The sequence below is a fragment of the Microcaecilia unicolor genome, chromosome 6 (assembly GCF_901765095.1).
Source record: "Microcaecilia unicolor chromosome 6, aMicUni1.1, whole genome shotgun sequence".
NCBI lineage: Eukaryota > Metazoa > Chordata > Amphibia > Gymnophiona > Siphonopidae > Microcaecilia > Microcaecilia unicolor.
Window position 1 is genome coordinate 159,183,794 of NC_044036.1, and position 21,329 is coordinate 159,205,122.

Here is a 21,329-nt window from a genome sequence, read left to right on the forward strand (position 1 = left end):
GGCCCTGGCACACACTCTGTGTCTCACAGACACACTTGCACCCAGTCTCACTCTCTCTGTGTCACACACAGTCACTCTCACACACACTCTCTCAAACATACACACTCCGAGGAAAACCTTGCTAGTGCCCGTTTCATTTGTGTCAGAAATGGGCCTTTTTTACTAGTATAAAGGATATAAAAGAGCAGTGATATTCTCCCTAGAGATCAACCAAGCTACTGCATTTTGGGCTAACTGCAAAGGTCACAGGGAACACTATGGATGGCCCACATAAAGCGAACTGCAGTAGTCTAAGGCTAGTGAAACTAATAATGCCTGACCCACAACCTGAATATCAGAAGCTACTAAAAGATCCTACAGAGCGGCATAGCTTGAAGGAGACAGTTTTAATTGCTTTAGCAATTTGTCCCAGTACTAAGACCAGACTTAAAAATCATACCCAAAGAATTAATTGCAGAACACATAGGGATAGATTTGTCTTTGAAAATAGACTCAGTAGGAGGTATATATTTCCTATTCCCACTTACATTCAGTGCCTCTGTGTTCTTAAAGATTAAGAGTCAAGTCAAATATTCTATTCATATGCAAAGATGGAGGCTAGGTTAGCTCTATGACTTCCCAACACATCCACCCAAACTTTAAAAGGAAAACAACAAAACATCATCTACATAAAATGAAAACCGCAAACCCATACTCCAATGTTTCAGTTGGTACAAATGACCATGCCTAAAGTTAACCGTGATTCCCAGGCGTAAGGGCTGTTCTATAAACTGCACCTAACTTTATGTACGGTTTATAGAATAGCGCTTTTATGGCACCATATATAAATCGCCCCAAAACGCTCTTGTAAAATTAGGTCATGCCTAAAAGTACACATGGTGCAAGCTGACATGTACTGTATGCTCAGGGCTGGAATTCGGGCAGATCACGGGTGGAGTCACGATTTATTTGTGTGCTTTATAATATAGAACAGTGATATCTGTGCCTTCAATCTAGGCACAATCTCTACAGGATTTGTGCTATAATTTTATAAAGGCATCTTTGTGTCTAGGCACCTTCCTGCCAGAGGCATAGCTAGGTGGGTCGCCAGGGGAGCGGCGATGGCGTCGGTGCCTATTTTTCGTGTGATCTGTTGCATTTAAAATATGCACTAGCGCTGTCGACAGTCCACTCCGCATTGCCCCTGCACCCTCAACCTGGCTACGCTATTGCATCCTGCCCTGTTAAACTAAGAGCTGCAGTGGGGGGAAGGACAAGTAAAGGTTAATGAAAAAAGAATTAACTATGGTCATAGCTCTTTCTGTATACTTCCTGTTGCAGGATATTTAAATGCATTTACTAAAGAAACAATAGACATGAAATTGCAAAAACAAACATAAAGCTACAGTCTCTATACGGGGTATCTGATTTTATTTGTGGATTGATTGAAAGATGTCAAACTAGATGTTATCAAATGAATGTATAGTTAGGGAGTAGTTATTTTCTGGAAGTAGACTACTTGTCAGGAAAAGAAAATCATTTCAGTCTGTTGAACAATACAGTGGTAAATCATTTTTTCATGATGTCAGAAAAAACTTTTTTCCAGGTAGCATGTTGAGTAACCTTCTAGTACTGAGTTGAGTACTGTGGTATTATGGGATTCCATCCAGAAAAGAAGGAAAATGAACTGTTTATTGGTTGACGTTGACAACATTTTTGTTTACTCAGGGGGTGATATTCAGACCGTGGGAGGGAGCCCGGCTAACTCCCGCTGTTGGCGGTCAACGTGAATATTCAATGCCGGGCAATTTCTGGTGACTGGCATTGAATATCCAGTTTATTTTTAGCCGGTTTTAAAGTTAACCGGCTATGTCAATATTTGAAGATAGCTGGATAACTTTAAACTGGCTAAAGATATACCAGCTATTTAAGTGGCCTCATGTGGCCACTTACAATAGCCGGATATGAATAGAATATGTGGGGATAGCCGGCAATATCGTGCTGTATAGCCGGTTATCTCATAGGCACTAACTTGGAATGTTCAGCAGGGGATAACTGGCTATCCCCTGTTGAATATTGCCGGAAAGCTGGTTAAGTGCCATTTAAGCGGCCAGGTGCCATTCCTGGCTGGTTAAATGGTTTGAATATCGGTGGGAGAAGGGGGTCATTCTACTTTATTGAGCAGGGAAAAGACTATGTGCCATTTCTTGGTCTTAGAGCAAAACATTGCAGAATTTCTGAATAGAACTTTAGCAGTAGATGTGGAATACTCTTCATCAGTATCTCTCTTCTAGCATACTAACTCTAGTCCTGAGTATTCAACAAAAAAAATGACAATATTTGGTACAGATCGGGCTTTGTACAGTCTGTTAGACATTTACAGATTTCTTTAGATTTACATTTCTATTGCCTCTAGTAAATTGACTTCATTGGGAGGACTGAGGGGAAAAGGTGGAGTAGGACAAGGTTGCCTTAAACTGTTCAACAGCTGTGAATCAGTTTTATGTATGTCCTAAAAAACTGGAGAAATTGGATATTTGAAAATGGAAATTGGTGGTCTTCCAGGCAATATGGGATCTCAAAGTGCTAAATCCTTTCATAAACAAACCTTGATTCAGGCTGGAATGTCTTGGCTTGATCTTAAAAGGTGATATTATAGGGACTTGTAGCTGTTGACTAGCCTCAAAGATAATTATCTGCACATTCCAGTCATCAGTAGTGCCTGAGGTCTATACAAAATAAATTTTATTTCCATTGTAAGCATACTATACTTAAGCTAACTTCAGACCTGGGAAAGTAATGAAAATGGTGTTCTTTTCTAGAAAATTATATAGAAATAACAGATCTAATTGCTAACTTTATGTTCATCGGGGCACCTTGATTGTTTCTTGGAAGAAAAACTCAACTAAAATTTCAACCACCTTTGACATTCATTTTGTGAACAGTGATTTGTTTAAGTATATGACCAGTGTTCTGGATTTATGTATTATAGTGTTATAATTCTGAGAGTTTTATTTCACAATTCAGATCACTGAATGAATAGATGACATTTTACTACACTATTGTGTGTTTCAGTTTAAAAGCCATGTAGTTTTCTAATTAAATTATAATTAAGAGCGTGTTTGCTAAATTATGTAAGGTGTTTAATGTTGGTTTTAACACAGCATAGTAAATACTATTGAGGGTAATATTATAAATCCAAGTGCAGTCCATGCCAATGTTCCCTCTCAGTTGTGTGGGAGTCCTCCGACTGCATTCCTGCTAGGGGGGTGCTGCTTTAATATCATGTTTTCAATCGCTAGAAGAAGGCAGGTCCTGTGCCGTCCTGTAGAACTTGCCTGTCCCTTGCTATTGAAAATGTGTCAGTGAAACAGCGCCCCCTTCTGGCAGGAATGTAAGTGGAGGACTCCCCACAGCTTAGAGGGAACATTGGTCCACTCATACCCTACCCAGTTCCTGCCCCATAGCATACTAAGCAAATAGCCCACGATTTTTACTGCATTGACTGCTTTTAGTGTGCAGTAGCTGTTAGCAGGATGCAGACATACCAAGTCACACGTACTTAGCTTGTGACACATGCATTTGGCCCCAGACTCCAGCTCACATGCCAAAGCCCCATTCTCTTGTGCATTTGTGGAGAGCTCCTTCCTTCCTGCAGTGCTACCCTCCTTTAATGTTACTGGCCGCCGGCAGCAGTCAGTGACAGTGAGATATGCAGACTGCTTTTGGGGGCCCCAGAAGCTTTCCCTCTGCAGCAACTTCCTCTCCCACCTATGCAGGGACAGAAAGTTGTAGCGGAGGGAAAGCTTTCAGCCTGCAAAAGGCAGTCTGTGTACCTCACTGACACTGTCGCTGCTGGTGGCCCAGAACATTGAAGGAAGGTAGTGTTGCAGGGAGGAAGGAGCGCTATTGCATCCCGCAGGGAGAGTGTGCAGGAAGTGAAATGCACCCGTGGATTGGGAGGGGGAAGGGAGAAAAAGTCACCATATTATCGCCAAGGGGGAAGGGAGAGAAAGATAGGGATACCAAATAGGGAGGAGGGAGAGAAGGGAAGAAGAGAGATGCCAGACTGTGGGTCGAGTGGAGTGGGTGGAGGGAAGAAAGATGCCAAACCATGGGAGGGGGGAGAGAAGAAAAAAGATGCTAGACCATGGGAGGGGGAGAGGAGGGAGGAAGAAGAAGGGAAGGGGTGAGACCTGCCATACCACAAGAGAGGGGGAGAGCTAGCGGATGCAAGACCTGCAGGGAAAGAAAGGGAAATGTTTTGCATTCTCCAAAATATGCCCAGACCATACCCCCCATATCACATGCACTTTATTTCAGTTTTACGCATGTATATCCTGGCTTTGTAAGAGGACAGTGTCAGGCAGACTTTTACGGTCTGTGTCCCGCAGATGACAAGATGGATTCGGATAGGCTTTGATGGCAACTCCAGTAGTTGAAACATAAGGACAGAGCCAGGCGGACTTCTGTGGTCTATGTCCCAGAAACAACAAAGAAATACCATGATCTAGTATATAATATCATGCTCATTGTTGATTTAATCTAGAATTGAGAATGAATGTGACTGTTGGCAGACTGGATGGATCATTCAGGTCTTTATCTGCCATCACTTACTATGTTACTATGTAGAATGTCAATGTTTAGTTTAGTTTAAATGCTGGTTGTTTCAGCATACTTATGACCATCTCAAGTAACCCACACTCCCCATCCCCCCCACAAGTCTCATCATTCACAGAACCTGCATTCCTTCTTTTCTCTCTCTTTCTTTCTTTGCCTTGCTTTCTTTCTGTCTACTTCTTTTCCTCTGTGCTTTTATTTCTACTTTTCTATAATATTTAGGATACTGTAAACTGAATGATTGGCGGTATATTAAGTCTTTGCAAATAAAATAAAAATAAAGCAATAACATGTAAAATTTGATATAATGCAAATGAAACCATAAAAGTAAAAACCAAGACAAACAAAAAACAAGCAAAAGCAGAGTCTCAAAATCCTTAACTGATAACTAGTTTATGCCTTCAATAAATATGGTAACAATTGCAGAGAAATGGATTCGTACCTGATAAAGACCTGTTACACACTAAGGACAGTTTAAGCTCCTTAAGCAATGGTAAGAAAATGAGTAAGTCATGGCTGGATCACAGATTATGAGTGGGAGCATACCATTGTGTAGAGTGCATAAAATAGCCTGAAGCCATGCCTCTTAGGTTTCTGGAAGTACTAAAATCTTGAAATTTATTCATAAAAATGTAGCCTTGGGCAATGGTTTGGCCATATCCCAGCTTTTTTAATTCATAATTAGTTTTGCAGCAGCAGTGTTCGCAGACATGACATCTGTTTCTTGAGAAGATCAAAGTAAATGGAATTACAGTAGTCTAAATGAGAAAGGACCACAGCTTGCAGAGCTGCATACAGTTAAGCGTAAGGAAGCAAGGCACAAAACTGTCTTGCTAATCACAGATTTAAAATGCCTTTCTGATAACTGTTGAAACTTGTTCTTCTGTGTATAAGGAGGAATTGCTCTTGACCTTAAAACTGCACATTTTCTAGTCTGGGATCAAATACATGATTCATTGTAGGCCTGGCTCAAAGGGAGGCATGGCATGGGCCATTTTTCAACCCAACGGAACTTGGGCAATTTCTGTACTCTCGCAGTTTAGTTTTAGTTTAATTTATTCTCATGTATGATATACCGTCCCTTAGCCGCATAACTTCAGAATGGTTTACAAAGTCAATTTAAAAAAAGAAATAAAAAGGAAAACAAGAAGAAAAATCAGTTACAATATCATATTAGAGAAGAGATTAATAGCAGAGAGTTCCATTCATAGGTGTGCATCATGATCCATGGGCTCCCTCCTCTCCAAAGGTTATGGTACAGAAAAAAGGTTTGAAGCTCTGCTTGAATTTGCAGTATGATGATTCAACATGTAGATAAGAAGGAAGACAGGTCCAAAGAACAGAAAACAAGATAAAGGATAGTGCCAAGTGGTCTCATTTTGTGCCCAAGGAGGTGGGTAGTGCAGAGAGCAAAGGTTTTTGTTTTGTGGTGAAGGAACCTGGTAGAACAGAAAGGGTAAAGTGATTAGATAAATACAGCGGCAAGCCAGTTAAAACTGCCTTATGGCTAAGAAGAAGAATTTTAAAAGGAATCTGGTAGATAACTGGGAGTTAGTGTTTAAAAGAGGTTCACATGTTCAAATTGCCTAACATGGACAAGCATTTTCATAGCAGTGTTTTGGATGTGCAGTCTTCTGAGAGACTTCTGACAAATTCCACCCAGCAGAAAATTACTGCAGAACATCACCGTAGTCTAACCTTGAGAGGATGAGGGTGTCAAGCAGAACAGTGAAAGCATCTGTCTAAGAATGGGCAAAAAATGCAAAGTTGATGGAGGGTACAGAAGCTGGACTACACTACTGACCCAATCTGCAAGTCAAAAGAGAGAGAGAGAGGTAAAAAAAAAAAAAAACCAGCTTAAGATCATAAGGAAATTGAGGAATTGTGGTCCCCTTAATAGAAGGAGATAGAATCTGCACTTTTGAGGGTTAGCAACTCACAAAGCCTGACAGTTTCCAGGGTTGAGTTTTAACCTATCCTCCAGCTGTTGTGCAATTTTATCTAGACACCTAATTAGCTGGGAAATAAACACTTAAATGTATAATTTGTCAACACTTAAGAACTGAAGCCCTATTTATAAAATACTCTGGGGCCATTTTACTAAGCCGCGTACGCGCCTACGCGCACTGAACGCATGCCAAATTGGAGTTACCGCCCAGTTACCGTGTGGCCCTTGTGGTAATTTCAATTTTGGCGCTCGGCTGCTACGCACGTCTGAAAAATATTTTTTATTTTCTGGCATGCGTAATGGACACACGCCAAGTGGCATTTGACACACATAGGTCATTACCGCCCAGATTCTTTACTGCTAGGTCAATAGCTGGCGGTAAGGTCTCAGACAAAAAATGGACGCATGGCAATTTTAATCTTGCCACATGTCCATTTTCGGGGGAAAAAAAGAGGCCTTTTTTACAGGCGCTCTAAAAAATGGATCAGTGCGCGCCCAAAACCCACACCTACACCACCGCAAGCCATTTTTCAGCGCACCTTTGTAAAAGGACCCCTATGGGCAAAGCAGCAGAATTTGTGCCTAGATAGAAGCCACAAACATTTAATCCTGTTCAGGAGCAGGTGTTAAAAAGTTCTCGTGTAAAGTACATCCATATTTTCTAAACAACATGCATAGATTATGACTCCACCCAAACACCAACCTGTGTAAACCATCAATGCCTTTCTGTCACCATGTATGCTTTTATATGCGTAACCCCTAGGTTAATTCTATAGAAACCCTTTTATTTATTTGTTACATTTGTATCCCACATTTTCCCACCTATTTGTAGGCTCAATGTGGCTTACATAGTACCGGAGAGGCGTTTGCAGACTCCGGTGAGAACAAATACAAAGTGATGTTATGGTAAGATAAAGTTCATGTGGCATGGCCACATTGGGGAAACGTACATCGAAAGAGTTGAGTTTTGTCCATTACGTACTTTAGTTTCGTTGTGTTGCAGGGATCAGGCATTTACGTTGGATCGGTTGGGTATGCCTTTTTGAACAGGTTAGTTTTTAGTGATTTCCGGAAGTTTAGGTGGTCGTACGTTGTTTTCAAGGCTTTTGGTAGTGCGTTCCACAATTGTGTGCTTATGTAGGAAAAGCTGGATTCGTAAGTTGATTTGAATTTAAGTCCTTTGCAGCTCGGGTAGTGCAGATTTAGATATGATTGTGTTGATTCTGGTGTTTCTAGTTGGTAGGTCGATCAAGTCTGTCATGTATCCCGGGGTTTCACCGTAGATAATTTTGTGGACCAGGGTGCAGATTTTGAAGGCAATGTGTTCTTTGATTGGGAGCCAGTGTAGTTTTTCGCGGAGGGGTTTTGCACTTTCAAATCGCGTTTTTCCGGATATAAGCCTAGCTGCCATGTTTTGAGCGGTCTGGAGTTTCTTTAATATTTGTTCTTTGCATCCTGCATAAAAGCCTTGGTAGATAAAGAATTCCTTATAAAAAGTTAGCTCCTGTTTTTGCTCACATTTTTATTTTCTTCCTAGATTTCTAAACACAATTTTGGAACACTGAGCAAAAATGTGTTAATGCCATTTACTTCCATAGTAATTTATACTTTTAAGAAAACCAGATAGAAGATTGTGGGGCTTATTTTCAAAACAGGAAAATGTGCAAATGCGGCACAAGGTGGCAGATGGACTATTTTGCCAAGACGTCCAAATTGCTATTTTTGAAACCCATTTTTAAGATGGTTTTCTTTGCTGTTCATATGCAGTTTATCTAAATCTCAAGGGGCATGTTGGAGGCAGTTCTTTTCTGAATTTTTCTGTTTTTAGCCTGTAAACCGCCCAGATCTTTAAGTTAGCTTGGGCAGTATAGTATGTGCAAATAACTATAAACTAATGGAACTTTTTAAAAATGCCCAGGGCAAAAAAAATGTTGTTGTAGGCTGGACCTGTTTCAATAACGACTGAGGCCCCGATGCACAAAACGTACCATGCTGGGAACATTTGTTTTAGACTGGTTGTAGCCAGTCTAAAGCAAATGTTATTTAGCGAGTAATAAACAAAGAGGTTTTCCATGGTTCTAACATGTACCGTTAGCAGCCACTGAGAACCTCATGCAAATATATTATAATGAGCTCATTAGTATTCTAATGAGCATTCCGGGCGATGCACAGCTTTAATGAGTGCATAGCTTTAATGAGCTAATTTTATGGCTTCTCTGAAGCTGCAAAGACTGCTTGCTTGTGCGCCCTACCTCTCTTCTCCCAGCCGCCCCTCAATCTTTTAAAAATTCCCTGGTGGTGCAATGGACCCGACCCCCTACTCCACCCCCAGCAAAGATATACCCTGGTGGTCTAGCACATTTAATGGGTGCCGTTTGGCATCGGCCCCTAAGTGCCAAAAAGGTGCCCAAACTGACCAGATGACCACTGGATGGTCAAAGTCATGACTCACCTTAATCCCCCAGTGGACACTGACCCCCTCCCACTCCGTAAGAGGTAAAAGTGGCAGTACTTACCAGGTTCTATGACAGCTTCACATATAATGGCCATTCCTCTTAGAGCAGCAAGCAGGTCCCTAGAGTAGCTAACTGGTCGGTGCAGTGAATTGTAGAGAAGGGGTCCCAGGCCTATCTCCCACTCTAATTGGTACACATGGTAGAAAGTGTGAGCCCTCCAAAAAATACCACAAAATACCTACTGTACCTACATATAGGTGGCACCTGCAGGCTCAAGGGCTATTGTAGTAGTGTGCAGTACGTTTTTTGCTATTCCTGGAGGGCTCACTATACAAGGGGGTTATGGTGTACCTGGGACCTTGTGTACAAAGTCCATTGAATTGCTCCCTAGGCTGTCCCACTGCTCTGCTGGGATGTCTCTGTGGCCAGTCTACTAAGAATCCTGGCCCCAGACATTCCAATGGTTTATTTTTTTGTGCTTTTCCCTTGTACTTTTTTCCCCCCAAAATGGTACCAAAAGATAGATGCATTAACAAAAAAAAAAATCTAGAAAACAGCGATTTTTGAGGCAAAAAGATATACATTTTCTGGTTTGAAAATCACTATTTTTGCCAGTCGATTTTTGGACGTTTTCAGTTAAACTTCCTAAATCAGACTTAGACGTCATATCGAAAATGGCCCTCTACGTGTTAGTACAAACTTTCTTGACTAAAATTACAAAAGCCACATGCAAACATACATCTGCAGTCTCTGTATTTTCTAAATGTTGTGGCCTCGTAATTAGGATAAACACTTTGGACTGTATATGCAATATTTCTTAACATAATCTACCTGTTTACAAATAGCAAAACACACGAGTTATTACTTCCTTAAGACTTTTGTGGTGTTTTATGGCATAGGCATGCAGGTCTTTCATGAATTATTAGGGTTATGGATTAGCAGCAGCAGGGAAGTTGCCCTCTGCTGTGAAAATCCTAACAGATGTGCTAAGAATCAGCTTTTGGCATGAAAACTGTCTATTTGCCCTCTCTCCCCGTAGCCGACCTGGTAGATGAAATACTAGATGTGTGTATGATTCTAGGCATGCCTTTTCCAAAGATCAACATTTGTACACACTTTACTCACCTTTTATACACTGTGCTGTTGACATTAACCAGAGAGGCCAGCCTGACAGCACTGTACTTTAACACCAGCTAAAGAGATGTTCTGCTCTGCTTTCATGGTTTATCTAAAAAGACTTGGCTCAAAATTACACAACCTAATTGTTTTCATTTTCAAGGAATTCTCTTTCAGATATGATGTCCCACAGGTTAGCTGGATGTGATCTATCGAAATGTGCATTAATTTGATGCTATATACAGTCAACTATTTTATTTCATTCTGGCCATTTGGGTCCCAAACTTTACTAAAGTTGCCAGGATTTTGCATCTAACACCCATTAAATGCAAAAGTTAAGCATGCTAGATGCAAAACCTTTGTTGTAATTTTGCACCTCATTATCTGCCGCATAAGCAGGCAACATGTAATAACATCTTCTACATTAGTTGCAAGGTGCAGTCATTACCTTTCCTGCCCTCGCGTGTCATCCGAAGCCTCGTTCCTTTTTTAGTCATTAGTCACATCGATTATTGCAATGCTGTCAATACTGGTTTACCACTTCGTTCTCTGAAATGTCTTCAGCTGATTCAATGTACAGCCATTAAAATCTTATACAATGTCCGCCACCTCAGTCATGTTTCTCTATTACTCATCGTTGACTCAAACACTCGTTTCTGGTTCTGCTTGCATCAAATTTAAGTTATTTACCATGGTCTAGAAAGCCCCAGCTTCCTCTGCCCCTGCCTACCTGAACCAGCTGCTGATCTTTTACGTACCTTCATGTTCTCTCTGCTCCTCCCAACAGACCCTACTCCGCCTACCCTTCCTTCCTGCCTGCCTTTTATTGGACATTTTTCACATGGCTCTGCCTTTTTCTATGTAGGCCCCAAACTTTGGAACTCCCTTCCCTTCAGAATGGAACCCTCAGTTTAATAACTCGCAATTTAAGAAATCAACCAAGACATGGCTCCTTCAACAAACATATGGTCCGAATCACCCCTCCAACTCCTCTGATTTAATCTCTTGACCTGCTTTCCCACTTTTGTTCTGTCACGTCTTTCCCCCTTCTCCCTTCTCTTTTTCTCCTTTCAGCAGTGTCATTCTCTTATAGTTCTTATGTTGTTTTTTGTAAACTGTTTAGCTGCAGTCATTAATTTTGATTGGTGGTATATCAAATATGTTCAACTAAATAAATAAAACTGTGTTTTCTTTATCAGCATCTAAATCCCATCAAATCTGCTATTTTCCAAATATGACTTGGAACTGAATTCCACATATGTGACATAATCAGTGAAAAAAAAATCTGCTTCACACATGACATTTTCCTTACTCTTCATGCCTTAGGTATTTCTAATATTATGGCCTCTTGAGAATATAACACCAGTGATGGTTCATATTTTATCAGTTTTTGCTCTGAATACTAAGCTCCTTCCTCTCCTGCAGGCTGAGAGCAGTACAAGTTCTACACCTGACGTAGTTCTGTAGGCATGGCAAATTCTGGATCTGTTCGCTGTTAGGATATCTACATTCCTCCTAAAGCCTTTAAGAGCTACGGTCAAAGCTTTAAACTTTCCTTTCTTCAACTTTCAACCAGTGTATAACTTGCAAAATATTCTAGAGGGCTAACAGAGCAACTGCACTAGTTTGCCTATAAGTAAGAAGTCTAAATGGTTCTGGCATGTATTGGGATGCCATGGTAGTTATTTTAGAAGCTCTATTCTTATTTTGGATGTCTGAACACTGGCAATTAGATGTCCATATTGCATGGACGTCCAAATCTCAATTGTACGAAGGCAGGATATGGACGTCTAACAGTGTAGTACATCCATATGGCAAGGTGATATGGTCAAATCATGTTATGGGCAGGTCTAGGGAGGGCCCAAAATATAGATGTCCAACTCTGATCACAGAAGAGGAAGGGACATCCATTTCTAGAAAGATGAACGTCCATATTTAGACCTGATACTTGTAATGTTCAGGTTACAGAAGATGATCTGATTGAGCAGCTGTCCACTGTAGGGATCAAGGCACAACATCTCATTAATCTCCCAGTGGTTGCTGTCCCCTTTCCTCTCCACCGAATGTGAACCTGACAAGGGATACCAGGCTGTATGACAGCTTTAGGTATTATAGACATTCTTAATGGAACAGTATACAGGTCTGAGGAGTAGTCTAATGCAGTGGTTCCTGGAGTCACCCCAGCCAGTCAGGTTTTCAGGATGCCTACAATGAATATTCATGAGAGAGATTTGCATGCACTGCCTTCATTTAATGTAAATCTATTTCATATATGTTCATTGCAGATATACTGAAAACCTGACGAGTGCCTCCAGGACCAGGTTTGGGAACCACTAGTCTAATGGTTAGTATAGTGGACTAAGAGCTAAGGGACACACACACACACACACACACACACACACACACACACACACACATATATATATATATATATATATATATATATATATATATATACATATATATAATGATTTCTCTGAACAAGAAACTCAGGCTTTTAGGGGGTCTTTTACAAAGGTGTGCTAGTGATTTTAGCGCACGCTTAACCATGTAGATTCCCATAATATTCCTATGGGGCATCTATAAGGTTATCACACACTAATTTTTAACATGCGCTAAAACTGCTACTGCATCTTTGTAAAAGGGGCCCTTAGTTTACAATCTGTTGTCTCCATACCAAGGGCATTGCTAATTGCTACTGAGATAGAGGTAGTTTTCTACCTGTGTACAGAAGACATGTTTGGGAAATGGAAACAATGGCTTGCACATTGGAGTTTCGTCTTTATTTATTTATTTATTTATTTATTGCATTTGTATTCCACATTTTCCCACCTATTTGCGGGCTCGGTGTGGCTTACAATACATTGTGAATGATGGAAATACAATTTCTTAAAGTACGATTATGAGTTACATTGTTTCTTTTTACATAAGGATAGATATGCTGAGGCAGACCAGTGGTCCATGTAGCCCACTAACCTGCTTCTGACAGTGGCCAATCCAGGTCACAAGTATCTGGCAGAAACCCAATTAGCAGTAACATTAAAGAGTCACCACAAACACTCACAGTGGGAATCAATCCCATAATGATCGTATTCAACTGCTGCAGCCCTAACCCTTACACCAAACGCCCTTCTTAATCTTTTCTTGAGCTGAAGAATTGAAAGCAGCTCTGGAAGTGGAGGAACCATGCTAAGAAGCAGAAGAATCTGTACATGTAAATCCCAAATATACAGCGAATCAGCAACCACTGTGCCTAGGAAGGAAAGGGTAGTAATGGTTGGTGATTCTTTCTGAAGAGCATTGAGGTACACATCTGCCAAACAGACATATCTTGAGAAGTATACTTCTGCTGTACTCACAGTTGTGAAATAAATGTCAATATGGGGAAGGACTTGAGCATAGATGTCTCTAGGGTAAGGTAAAAAATATATATGAAATAAATCAATACATTATTGGTTAAAGTGCTCATTTGCAAAGCACATAGACTTAAAAAGTTCCATATGGCAAGTCTATGTGCTTTGAAAATTAGCCTCTAAGTATGTATGATTCATTTATATGATTTGTATGCGTGTCATCTGTATTTGGATATTACTATTGATATTTGATTATAGCCTGCCTTGACCCATGACAATTTGGCAGGATATAAGTTATGTGAATAAATAAAATTGCATAGATAAATTATTAGCCCTTGACAATAGCAATCTAATTTGAAAAAAAAAAATTGCTTGGATAAATATCAACTCATTTATAAAAAGATAAATGTGCTGAAAAATGTATGTGGACAGAATAGATTCTACAACGAGACACTATTCCAGTGTTTTCTGCTAGAAGTTGTACATGGGTACTGCTTTACTTTTTGTGCTATAATAGGTGAAACATTTTTTTCACGTTTCTGTTTTATCAAGTCATCACTCCTTGCATGAATGAACACTGGGGTCATGTGTGTGCATTTGACATATGGTTTGTATCAGTTTTCAAAGCAAGTTGTTAAATCTTTGCTATTTAGATTTCGAGAGATGTGAGTCCTGAAATTCTTTGAATTTGTGACACACATCAGAAGATGTATAAGAAGCATATGAGGTGTGTCTCTGGGTACTGCTCAACATGAGGGAAGTAAAACAGGACATACATCAGCTTTTAGAGATGGATTGATGACCTATGCCACAATTATTTCTAAAGGAAGGTTGGAATAAACTGTGTGTTCTTGTAATAAAGGAAGGCTGTGAACCATAATGGAATATATTTGTTATGCTGTTGATGATATCACAACGACTCTATTGTGGTGTCTTTATGAATTAAAACAAAATATCCTTTGCACCACAATCTGTTCTTTTTTAGAAGACCATACTTTTTGTGTTGTCCTTTTTTCCCCAGTGTTTTCATAATTAGGAAGACAGAGATATCTCTAGAGAACAAAAAAATGTTAGCTGTCTTTCAAGGAAGAGACATTAAAACCAAAAGAAAAATATTTCTACTTTAAAATCTCTTTGGTTATCCTGCTTTCTATGTTGTGAAATCCCTTATAATTTTTTGGTCTATTTCCCTCTTTCACATTAGCACTCCCCCCTTCCCTTGTATTGCTCCTGTATTTCTGCATTTTAAGAGCATTGATTGTGAGTATTGATTCCACAGTTTGTTTTTTATAATGTTTACTAAGGACCCCTTTTACCAAGCTCTGGTAAAAGGGGTCCCTGCAGTAGCATCAGTGTGTGGATTTGACGCATGTCAAGGCCCCTTTTACCACAGCGGGTAAAAGGGGGGAAAAAAGGAAACGACTGTGCGGTAAGTGAACACTTGCCGTGCAGCCATTTCTAGGGGAGCCCTTATCACCACCTATTTAGGCGGTAGAACTAGAGGGCATGAAATGAGATTGAAGGGGGGCAGACTCAAGAAAAATGTCAGAAAGTATTTTTTCACGGAGAAAGTAGTGGATGCTTGGAATGCCCTCCTGCGGGAGGTGGTGGAGATGAAAATGGTAACGGAATTCAAAAATGCGTGGGATAAACATAAAGAAATCCTGTTCGGAAGGAATGGATCCTCAGAAGCTTAGCGGAGATTGGGTGGCAGAGCCAGTGGGGGGAGGCGGGGCTAGTGGTTGGGAGGCGGGGGTAGTGCTGGGCAGACTTCTACGGTCTGTGCCCTGAAAATGGCAGATACAAATCAAAGTCAGGTATACACATAAAGCAGCACATATGAGTTTATCTTGTTGGGCAGACTGGATGGACCGTGCAGGTCTTTCTCTGCCGTCATCTACTATGTTACTCACGTTACTATGTTGACTCCCATGCTAACCCAGTGGCAACCGGGCAGTGCACGGTGCTGCCCAATTCCCACTGGATAAACCCCAACAACAACAAAAAAATGGTACTGGCTCCCATGGTGGTCCGGTGGGAGTGCTAAAATGATGCACAGCAAAGCAGCATAGGGGTACTGCCCGCTTTGTAAAGAGAGCCCTAAAACTTGATATACCGCAAATCACATTGACAATGTAGCTTAGTTATTTGAATTAAAAAGAAAATAGAAAACCAAGAACAGGAGAAGGGAGAAAGAATTTTAAGAATGTTCAGTAGAAAAAGTTTGAGAGAAAAGCCAAGTTTTAAGATGTTGTTTAAAAGCAACACAAGATAATTCTGATCTCATTCCCAGGGGCAGCATAAACAAATGCTGATTCTCTGGTAGAATCTGAATGGATCCGAGAAGGTGGAGGAAGGGCTCCTGCGCTAACTCACGCTGTGATGCCCGATTACTGCCAGGTTACCACCACACAGGCCATTTCCGGGGATGTCTCTAGTGTTAGCAGTCGATAATTTTTAGCACGCACTAAAAACACTAGCACACCTTAGTAAACATGGCCCTTAGTTTGTAGTCATTGGTTTTAATATAATTTTATTATTGCATTTCCATATGTCATTAAATATTGTTTGCACATATTTATGGTGAAAGTTTTCACATGCATGGACTTTATTATGTCTTTTTAACCATTGTTTGAGTTATTATTCATTCTGATTTGTATGTTTAATTTGTTAGTGTTATGTCAAACCCCTGATGCAGCCATTTTGGCAAAACGTGGCTGATTATAGAAGATGCTTAGTTGATATTTCAGTGCCAATATCTGCGCGCATCCATTTATGCCAACAAAAGCCTGGTGTAAATCTCAGCATGTAGATTTAGGCACACTGACCCATATTCTATAACTGGGCGCCTAAAAGGAACACTAAAAGATCAGCACGCACATTCCTGAACCTCCACTACCCCAGTTGCAAAGGACTAAAATACAAATCAACATACGCATCCAGCTTCTCCTACATAAGCACGCAGCTATGGGATGCATTACCACTCGCCGTGAAAAAAATACCTGACCTAACTAAATTTCGGAGATCACTGAAGACCAGCTTGTTCAACAAGGCATACCACAATGATCCAGCCTAATTACTAGACAATGAAACTCGAGCCCGAACTGGATAAAACCAAACTCTCCAAACTTGACTAACAAGGCTTACTTTACCATGAATGAACTTTAATGCAATATCACCCTATCTCTTATACCGAATATGAACTCCTTATACTTGACTGCTTATGCTACTATTGAGCTTATTTTTGAAAGAGATCGCCAGCCATCTTCCAACACAAATTGGGAGATGGCCGGCGATCTCCTGATCCCGGCCAAATCGGTATAATCGAAAGCCGATTTTGGCCGGCCCCAACTGCTTTTCGTCGCGGAGCCGGCCAACCTTCAAGGGAGGGTACAGAAGGCGGGACGGGGCGGGGTGGGGGCGTGGTTATGAGATGGCCGGCTTCACCCCATAATGGAAAAAAGATGGCCGGCTCAGACGAGCATTTTGCCGGCTGCACTTGGTCCATTTATTTTTAGGTCCAAGTCACAAAAAAGTGCCCCAATTGACCAGATGACCACTGGAGGGAATCAGGGATGACCTCCCCTTACTTCTGCAGTGGTCACCAACCCTCTCCCACCCAAAAGAAATTAAAAAAAAAGTTTTTTACCAGCCTGTATGCTAGCCTGAAATGACATACCCAGCTCCCTGACAACAGTATGCAGGTCCCTGGAGCAGTATTTAGTGGGTGCAGTGCACTTCAGGCAGGTGGACCCAGGCCCATCCCCCCCCACCTGTTCTACTTGTGGTGGTTAATGTTGAGCCCTCCAAAAACCCCCAAAACCCACTGTACCCACATGTAGGTGCCCCCCTTCACCCCTTAGGGCTATGGTATTAGTGTAGAGTTGTGGGGAATGGGTTTTGGGGGGGGATTTGGGGGGCTCAGTACCCAAGGTAAGGGAGCTATGCACCTGGGAGCTACTTTTATTTATTTTTTTTAATTTCTAGAAGTGCCCCCTAGGGTGCCCGGTTGGTATCCTGGAATGTGAGGGAGGCCAGTGCACTACAAATGCTGGCTCCTCCCACGACCAAATGCCTTGCATTTCGCTGGGTTTGAGATGGCCGGGCCCGGTTTTCATTATGGCTGAAAAACGAAGCCAGCCATCTCCTGTACACCCGGCGATCGATTTAGCCGGTCCCAACCGTATTTTGAAAATACGGTTGGCTCCACCCCTTTGCAGAGCCGACCCCGAAGATGGCCGGCCATCTATTTGGCTGGCACCGTTCGATTATGCCCTTCCACGTCAATCAAGATCTTTAATGTAATACTACTTGTATCTCTCACTCCGGAAATGGTGGAACAATGTAAGCGACATTGAGCCTGCAAATAGGTGGGAAAATGTGGGATACAAATGCAATAAATAAATTTTGGAATGCCCATTTCCCCACCCATAGCCATGCCCTTTTTTGCATTAGAAGTTCGGCACATATTGTTACAGAATATGTATGCACCTAAATTCTAATTAGTGCCAATTAGTGCTCATTATTGCTTGTTAAGTGTTGTTATCAGCACTTGTTTGCTTGTGAAACCAATGAAGGTACGCACAGTGTTATAGAATCCACGCCGTTTTCAGCGCCTAAATCTAAGCGCACTATATAGAATCCAGGGGTAAGTGTGTATACCGAAGCACAATTTTATCAGTGCTTCTTTCTCCCTTTAAAGCATGTTTATAATATGGAAAAATTTCTATTAAGATACTCCCAAAATGGAAGAAAACCTTTAGTACATAGGGCCCACGGTGGTAACATTTTTTTCATCAAAATTCTACTTTGTTGATTCAAGTTCACGTTTATTGTGTGAGTTTTATGAATCAGTGGAGTCTATTAATGAATTAATACGTCATGAATTAAATGTTAGTGTATTTTTAAGGATGGAGCATAAGTGGAATCTGAAACCTTGAATTTATCACTAATAATGCTATTAAAATTATGTGCCAAATCTTTTGAGATAGCATTAGCTCTGGTGGTTGGAAAGATACCAGATCTTCGTTATTGTGCTGAAATATGTCATACTAGAATTGAAAAAAAAAAATCACATTATCCTTTCCCCTTCCTGCTTTTCCCACAATCTGGAGCTGTTTTTTTTTTTTTTTTGTTTAAGCAAGAGTTGTGCTGAGCCGAATCCAATCTGGAATCAAGAATGCTCGGGGGCATTTTTAACAGACTGTCATTCATTTGAACTCTAACCTTGCCTAATTTAGCAGATTCTGGTTTGTCAGATGTAAGCTGTTGCACATTCCCTTCTTCTTTTTATTTGAATGAGACCTATTAATCCGTTCAGTGAAAAGTGATGATCGTATAACTAAGAAAGGCAGAGAATAAAAGAATAACTAGTTTGCTTTTTAAGCAACCCTTGTAAAAATTCAACTTGCTGTTATAGTCACACCTTGAATAGCAATCAGGTCAAATAGTAGATTGCTGCGGCATTGATTGATGAAAGAAACATTGATTTTTAATGATGGTATATTTTTAAGATTAGCCTGTAAGTTGGAAGGAAAATATTTTATAAAATTGTACCCTGACTCTTGGGCCTGGTGGACAAATTTCTCACTGTCATGAGGAAAGTCTGGACTTAGTTTCCAGTTTGGACTTCTGCTCCTGCTTCCTGGACTGACTGGGGATACTGTGGAAGCACTGTTCTTATCACTTGAAGGGGAACCTAAGTGAATCTCCTTTATTGCTCCATGGACATATCTAGTAGCCATACCTACTGTTCACATTAACAAGAATTCAGAGGGAGCTCATATTGGGGGCCCCTGGTCCAAGATTGTTGCTGTGATAATTGGCCAGCATTGAGAAGAGAAGAATCTGGGTAATTATGCCAACTCTCAACAAACTGGAAGCCCATAGGGGAGGATACTATTGCCCCCCCTCCCCAAACAAAAGCCTAGTTCTTAATATTGAGGACACATGGGAGACAATTCTATAAGTGGGCGCCTCCTTTCAGGTGCCTCACTGTTGAAAGCCTATTCTATAATGGCATTTGGGTGCCTGGATTCCATTAGAGAATACTGGTGAAACACAGCATTGGTGCACCTAACATTTATGCAGCTAGGGTTCTACCAGCTGTAGACTTGGCATACAGAGTAACTGCTGTTGTGCAAATATAGGAAGGGTGTGTATAACATACAGTATTCTGTAAGTTAGGTGTGTGAGAGACACACTCATGTCTAGCCCATGCTCTGTCTATATGGATTCCCCATTGCATTTACACACTATGGGCTAGCTTTAGTAAATCACGTTCAAAATTAGACACTAGGGAAAATCTGCTGTTCTATAAAGCTTGCTCCAGGCTGAGTGCCCTTCATAGAATAGCACTTAGAGCGGATTCCTGCCCCCAACTTTCAGTGCGAGGACTTACACCTGCTGAAACCTGGTATAAATCTTGGCGAACAAGGTAGGCATGTAACCCTGGTCTATAACAGCGAGCAGAAAAGTTTTGAAATGTCCCTGACACACCCATACCCCTCCCATGGCTGTGCCCACTTTTGGGTTGCACGCAAGAAACTTTTGGACATGCGGCGTTATAGAATAGTGAGTAGGCAGATCCATGGGTAAGTCCAAATTAATACCAACAAAAAGAGAAGAAGGGGGGGGGGGGTAGACCAATGTTGTTCCAATGCAAGTGGTAAAGTTGTGCATCATGCCAAGACTGCTTGCCTTGCACGACACGCAACTTTACCATGGCGGTTTGCACATTGACATCTTTGATGCTGTTTTAGTGGATGTATTTTAAGCCTCATTATCCTTTACACATCATCTCTGGTGAAATTATATAATTGACTCCTGAGGCAGGCACATGTGGTGCCAAAACACAGGTCTGCGTTGAGTAGGTTTTTTTTTCCATTAGTTATAAATAAACCACTTGCTTTGGAACAATATTGGTCTACCCCCTTCTTCTCTTTTTGTTGGTGTTTTGTGCTTTGTTGTTAGGGGGCTACTTCTGCTTTTTCTTTTTAAGTCCAAATTAATGTCAATTAACAATAATTTATTGTTAATGGCTCATTAACTAATTAGTTTGCTTGTAGATATCATTTGGGTGACCTTTATAGAATCCGGGGGTATGCGACTTAGGCATACTCTTACAGAATAGCGCTTAGCTTTACTGCCATGTAACACACTTAACTACACACTTACCTTTGAAAGTACTGGCCTTCTCTTCATTTACATGCATAATTGGCAAGTAAATGTGGGTACCCAATTATAGAACTGCCCTCATGATACAGAAATGTATTTTGCAATAAATTGATGGGCAATAAGCAAAATGCCAATAATATATTTCTTTAGTAGACCAAATTTAAAAAAAAACCCTTTTTATGAATGATAATACTCAGTCAGTGGCCATTAAGGAATTTCTGTTTTTTTTGCATCTACAGCCTGTTCCAGGTGGTACTGCAATAATTCAGGGTTGTTGAGCAGACTAGAGAGGGAGCAAAGAGAAAGATGAAAAAGGAAGATAACAGTAATTGGAAAATTAGATTTATGTCCCTTTCCTTCACTTAATAATTGTAATAATCTAAGCTTTAACTTCAGATTTTGACCAAACTATTTGTGAACTAGTCTAGTGGGAGTGAGCAAAGCCAGTGTGTTGTTAGCAGAAGAGTATGATGCTATATACTGCTTGGAGGGGAAGAACAGATTGTGAGTAAGCCTCTGTTTAATGGAATCCTCAGAGTTGACTTAAGGGGCTCATTTTTGAAACAAAAAAACCTCCAAAAAGTGGCAGATGGATTTTTTTTTGTTTTTGTTCAAAACATCCAAATCACTATTTTAAAGTATTTTTCTATGAAATTCTTCTGCAGTATGTCCAAATCACAA

The 21,329-nt window shown here is 40.7% G+C and overlaps 1 protein-coding gene across 1 annotated transcript in view; it reads left to right on the plus strand.

The window, feature by feature from the left end:
* Positions 1 to 21,329, plus strand: part of ERC2 (ELKS/RAB6-interacting/CAST family member 2) — a 692,745-nt gene that overhangs the window by 483,059 nt on the left and 188,357 nt on the right.